General features: G+C 37.5%; 1 pseudogene; it reads right to left on the bottom strand.

The window, feature by feature from the left end:
* The window catches only part of LOC102819939, a 25494-nt pseudogene extending 19150 nt beyond the window's left edge, over window positions 1-6344 (bottom strand).
* Window positions 6345-6756: the final 412 nt, after the last annotated feature.

Here is a 6756-nt window from a genome sequence, read left to right as displayed (position 1 = left end):
ATTAAAATTTTAAAATATTTTTTGTATATAGGAAAAACATTAAGTTTTTGTTGGTCCTTCATGCATGGCTATTTTGTTATTGCTATTGTTATATGCCATCGAGTCACTTCTGACTCATTGTTGCTATTAAGTGCTGTCGAGTCCATTCTGACCCATAGCGACCCTGCATAAGGTTTCCAAGGCTGTAAATCTTTGCCAGAGCAGAAAGCCTCATCTTTCTCCCATGGAACTGCTGGTAGTTTCGAACTTCTGACCTTGAGATTAGCAGCCCAATTTATAGTGACCCTATCTAAGGTTTCTGAGGAGTGGTTTGTGGGTTTAAACTGCTTACATTGGGTTTAGCAGTCCAGTGTTTGTTCTACAGCACCCCACGAGGACTCTGAGGAGTAAATACCCCCCAAAATCTATTTTACTAAGTTCCGATCTGACTTGTTTTTCCCTTTGAAGACGCACTGCATATTAAACAGCTCTCTCTTCCTTGAGACATTTAAAGGCACAAGTGCACCTTTGTCTTAGCTGATTAGGTTTTCAACATATTGTTTTTAAAGCCCCAATGGCTTTCTTGTATGTGGGCCTATAAATCGTTATTCTACTAAAAGGCATATTTTAATTTTGTGCTCTTTAAAAGAGAAATAAAAAAATCTTGCCTTTTCATTTCTTCATTTAGAAAAAAAAAAAAGCAAAAATGCACAACCCATGCACTATGAAAATGTTGGGTTTTGAGATAGTATTTCAAATTACAGTACCTTTCCCAGGGCAAATGCATGGAATGCTTCCCAGGACATTTTGTATCCTTTGAGATTCAAATATGATATGGTTTCCCTACCCCCACTACATTGCTTTATTTGTTGTAGTTATTTGTGTGTGATAAAAGTACCAGTACATGAAGCACATTCATTTTTATAAAAATACATAAACAAGTATCTATTTACTCTAGAATGTGCCCTGGGTAAAGTTAAATGAGAACATTTCCAAGAATGATTAAATCTAAAATTAATTATGAATTTTGGAAAGGAAAGCTTTACAGAAATATTACAGTATTTAAAATTCTCTATGAATATTTGTATATCCTTCGTACATAGAAAATGGGGAATTGCCTTTATACCCTTTAAAAGCTTTGGTTTCATTCAAAGTTTTCATGTAAACTATAGAATGCAACATCTTGGAATAGTATTACAACTATATTTGTTTTAAGGTGCCGTCAAATGAGTTGTGACTCATTGTAAACCTATGAACAACAGAAAAACACACTGCCAGGTCCTGAGCCATCCTCACAATTACTATTTTGTTCTTTGAGACCATTGTGGATGCCATCAGGTCAGTCCAGCACATTGAGCATCCTTCTCTTGTTTACTGGCCCTCTACTTTACCAGGAGTCTTAGTGTGGAGCTGTGGTTTAATGTGCTGGTCTGCAAGGTCATTTTGAACCCCAAGGTCAGCAGTTCAAGCTCAGTCCCTACTCCTTGGAAACCCTGTATAGGGTTCCTGTGAGTTGGAACTGACTCAACAACACTTAACAACAACAATAACTATTGCTTTACTAAGTATGATGTCCTTCTCCAGGGTGTGGTCCCTCCTGATAACATGTCCTAAGTGTAGGAGACTGTGTTTTGTCATCCTTGCTTCTAAAAAGCATTCTGGCTGAACTTCCAAAAATAGTTTCTTCTTCTTCTGGCAATAAGTCCATGTATTTTGACTATTTCTACTCCAGTACCATCATATAAAAGCATCACTTCTGGCCTTCCTTATTCATTGCCCAGCTTTCATATGGATTGTTGTTGTTAAATGCCATCCAGTCATTCTGACCCATGGTTACCCTGTATAGAGGTTACGAAGGAGCTGCTGATGAGCTTGCAGTCCAGCGCATTAACCTGCAGCACCACACCAGGATTGGGTCAGGCATGCTTTAGTCCTTAAAAAGACATCTCTACTCTTTAACATTTTAAAGAGGATTTTTTTATTATTATTTTTTTTTTTTGCTGCACATTGCCCAGTATAATTTCCTTTGATTTCTTGACTGCCCCTTCCATGAGATTTAATTGTAGATGCAAGCAAAATGAAATTTTTGACAACTTCAATATTTTGTCTGTTTATCATCATGTTGTTAATTGGTCCAGTTGTGAAGGCTTTTGTTTTCTTTGTGTTGTTGATATAGTTAGTGAATATTGTTTTTGTTGTTAAATGCTGTTAAGTTGGTTCAGACTCATAGCAACCCCCAAAAGCTGATTAGTAAGCTTTCATTATATCTAAAGCTGGATAGTGAATAAGGAAGACCATAGAAGAATTGATACTTTTGAATTATGGTGTTGGAGGAGAATATTGAAAGTGTCATGGGCTGCCAAAAGAACCAACAGATCTGTGTTGGAAGAAGTGCAGCCAGAGTACTCCTTGGAAGCCAGGATGGCCAAACTTCGTGTCTCATACTTCTGACATATTGTCAGGAGGGACCAGTCACTGGAGAAGGATATCATGTTTGGTAAGGTGGAGGGTAAGAGAAAAAGAGGAAGACCCCCAGAGAGATGGATTGGCAAAGTGGCAGCATCAATGGACTCAAGTGTGGCAACAATAGTGAGGTTGACTGAGGATCAGGCAGTGTTTTGTTCTGTTGTGCATAGGGTCGCTATGAGTCGGTACTGACTTGATGGCAGCTAACAATAACAATAACTTTCACATTCAAACTGCTCTTTTCTTCTCAGTGTAGGGTGTGAGTTCATGAAAATCCTACAACATGATTCTGGAAATAGGGCAAAGACATAGACATAGTGATTAAAGATAGAAGCAATCACGGTTTATAGCCAACTTTTATCCAGTTTCTTGTCACTCTGGCCTCCTCCACCCATCATCACCATCATCTGCACTTTAGAGTTTATTTTACAGATGAGGAAATTAAGGCCCAGAGCTAGTTTTTTTCCACAAATCTATGTAATTCTATATAATGATCTCATTAGAAGTTAAAGTACTATTTTATATTTATAAAATATGTAACCACTGTGAAAAAGGCAGCAAAACTGGGTATGTAACACTCTGAGAGTTCCAGTTTATTCTTTTATAGATGTACACCATGTATAAATGGGCCCCAGATTAAAAGTTCATCCCAAACAATATGTTTTAGAGAAATCAATTTTTAAAGTACTATTTAACAGTTTTGGGATAAAGAAATGTTTAGTAAACAGGAAATAAAAAGGCAAGCCAACAAGACTTCTGAAAACTGAACTATATTAAAAATGAATCATCACTGCTTCCAAAAAACACTGTTAACAGAAGAAAAAGGCAAGCCACAAGTACAAACGCCTGATGTGGGGCTGTGGGATCAGCGCTAGACTGCGAACCACAAATTTGGCAGTTCAAACCTACCAGCTGCTCCTTTGAAACCCTTTATAGGTTCATTATGAGTCAGAACCTACTCGATGGCACTTAACAACAACAACAACATAGAGCAAAGTATGCAAATAGATCTTCATAGCCAATAGGAAAAGAGAGATTGCCCAAATGAAAATTCAGCAAGTATCCTGAACTTCAACAAGTAAGATACATGAATGAGTAACAAATGTATGAAGAAATGTTAAAACTAATTAGTAGAAAAAGAAAATATAACTTAAAACTGTAAGACCTTTCAGTCACCTCCCTAGACCATCTAAGACTTCTTATAGTCTAGGAACAGTATAATATTTTCTACTTCAACTTCATTCAAGAAGGTATCTGAAGGAAATTGTATAACCTTGGGTAGTTCCTTCTCCCCTCCCCTTTTATCTTTCACCAGAGAATTGAATATAGTCTTGTAAAGTAAGGAGGCTCATCAATGAAGAAAGGAAACAGGAACCCAAATTGTTTTTTGATCAGTGGTGTATTTATAACATGTTTGTTGTTGCTAAGTGCTGCTCAGTTGATTCTAACTCTTAGTGACCCTGTATGGGGTTTCCAAGGAGCAGCTGGTGAGTTTGAACCGCCGAACTTGTAGTTCACACCAACCTTGCAATCCAGTGCTGATCCTACAGTGCCACACCAGGACTTCCATTTGTAATATAAGAGGGGGAATCTTGTTTGTCTTGCTTTGATCTCAGAAGACAGCTTCAAACATACAAGTATTTACACCCTGGGTATGATGTGACTATTCTTCTGCTCCCATCCATTCTTGCCAACAGGTTCACTCACCCTTAAATATTGTGCTGGCAAGAGTTTTACAGCACAATCCAAAAAGGACTAATGTGGGATAGTATTGCCTAAAATAATATTTATTTTGGAGGGAACTTGTGAAGCAGTAGCTAATTTGAATAGGGAAGAAATTTGGGGACATGCACTTCAATTCACTCTTCCCAGAATCAAGCTTTCTATCCACTTATAATAAAAATCTTGTCTTGTGAAAATCATCCTTCATAGTTTATACAGCTTTAATTTTTTGTGTTTCATACTGAATTGGGCAATAAATATATCAGAATAATTTGTTATATATTTTTCAAGTTTTCAATGAATCACAGTATTTTTTCTATTATTTACTACTCACATGGGATTAGCATCTTATCACAGCTTATCAACAATTAAATGAACATGGTATTGTTGTGCTTAATTAAGTCCAGTTTTTACTCATTAGAACCCCATGTCACAGAATACAGAAGTCCTACAGGTTTTTGTGGAGTACTGATGTGGTGCTGTAGGATAAGTGCAGGACCGCAACATCAGTTTAAACCACAAAGTTGATGGTTCAAATTCACTCGTCATTCCTCAGAAACTTTATACTGGGTCACTGTGAGTCAGAACTGACTCTACAGCACTAAACAACACCAACAATAGGGATTTGTAGGCAGTAATTTTTATGAAAGCAGATTGCCAATAACTTGCCTGTAGAGTCACTGAATGTGTTCAAACCATAAAACCTTTGGTTAGGAGCTGGGCACTTAGCAGTCACTCTGCCAGGATTTCTTTTATGAGCATAATGCTTCAGTTGTTGCTGTTATTAAATACCATTCTGTTGGTTCTGCCTCATAGCCACCCTGTATAGGGTTTCCAAGGCTGTCAATCTTTGAGGACACAGAACACCTAATCTTTCTCTTGCTATGCAACTGGTGAGCTTAAACCACTGCCCTTGTGGTTCACAGTCCAGTATTTATCTTACAGCGTCATGTGCTCCCAATGCTTCAGAACTAGCCTGAAAAACTGATTGGTGTGGAATAGAAAAGAGAATTTTTTCTAGGCCCAGAATGCAGAGCATCAAAATATCAAACACAGGGTTACTAAAACTTCTTTGTGGTTGTCATTAAGTGGTGTCAAGTTGGTTCTGACTCATAGTGACCCTATATAGAATAGAGGAGTAATTAGATGGGTTTGAACCATCGACTTTGCTGTTAGCAGTCCATGCTTATCCTACAGTGCCACACTAGTACTCGTATGCCTCTGTTTTCTAAGTAAAATGAAAATGCCAGCATTGACGGACTTGGCTTCAGATCTAAACTTCAATAGGAGTCTTCATAAATGTGATGCATCTTATTCTGTACTATTAAAAGAGCAAAGTGCCAAAGGACATCTATGGCTACATGCTTTTGTTTTGTTTTGCATAGGTTACAATGTTTGAGGGATTGAAGCTAGAGAATTACATGTGTTTTCTCAGGTTGCCACAACAAATTGCCATTAAATAGGTGACTGGGGTGGCACTGTACTTTCAGCACTGGACTATGAACCACAAGGTCAGCAGTTCAAACTCACCATCTGCTCCTTGGAAATCCTTTACAAGGTTGCTATGAGTCAGAACCAATTTGATGTCACTTAAAAACAACAACAGCAACAGGTGGCTTACAATAACAGAAGTCTGAATTCAAGGTACTGTAGGACCATAAACTAACCCTAACCAAAAGGCCATCAAGTAACTGGTAACCTTAGAGGGCAGACTAGGGTTCCAAGGCTGCAGTCTTTATGGAAACAGACTGTCATATCTGCTTACCACAGAGTGGCTGGTGGGTTCAAATCACTGACCTTATGGTTAACAGCTGAGCACTTAACCTCTGCACCACCATGTTTCCTTAGGCAGGACCATGTTGGTGTTGTTAGTGCCCTGAAGTTTGTTCCTACTCATAGTAACCTTGTTTAGACTTTCCAAGGAGTGGTTCGTGGGTTTGAACCTTGAGGTTAGCAGTTCAGTGCTTACCCAACAGTGCCACACCAGGATCCCTTGGGAAGGGTACATACTCCAAAAGCATTAGGGGAAGAACCTTTCTTGTTTTTTTCATCTTCTGTTACTTCTAGGCATTCCTTCTATTTCATGAACACAACTCCAAAGTCTGTCTCCATCTTCACGTGGCCATTTTACCTGTTTCTGTGTTTCTTTTCCTCTGTTTTATAAAGACATCAGTCATATTGGATTAAGGGCCTATCCTACTGCAGTATATTATTTTATAGATGAATATTCAACTGCTTGATCATTTCTTTGTAAAAAAGACCATCTTTTTCTCATTATTTTATAGTAATATATTCTTAAACATTGTAGTTCCATATATGTCTGAACATATTTCTGAACTATCATAGACTGTTTATTTTTCATGTGCCAAAAATATGTTTTCTCAATTATTATACTGTTGTAATAGGTTTGTAGATGGTCTTGCTTTTTCTCCTTTAATAATGCCAGATGTTCTTGATTTTTTTTGCCTTTTGATATAAATTTTAGAATCTTTTTTTCAGTTTTCATGTGTAGAAACACTAACACAATTCTGAAATTATGATCATTTTAGGGAGACAGGATCTCTTTATTATTTCATCTGTAATAACCCA

Source organism: Chrysochloris asiatica, unplaced genomic scaffold (assembly GCF_000296735.1).
Source record: "Chrysochloris asiatica unplaced genomic scaffold, ChrAsi1.0 scaffold00010, whole genome shotgun sequence".
Taxonomy (NCBI): domain Eukaryota; kingdom Metazoa; phylum Chordata; class Mammalia; order Afrosoricida; family Chrysochloridae; genus Chrysochloris; species Chrysochloris asiatica.
This window is presented reverse-complemented; position numbering and strand designations above follow the sequence as displayed.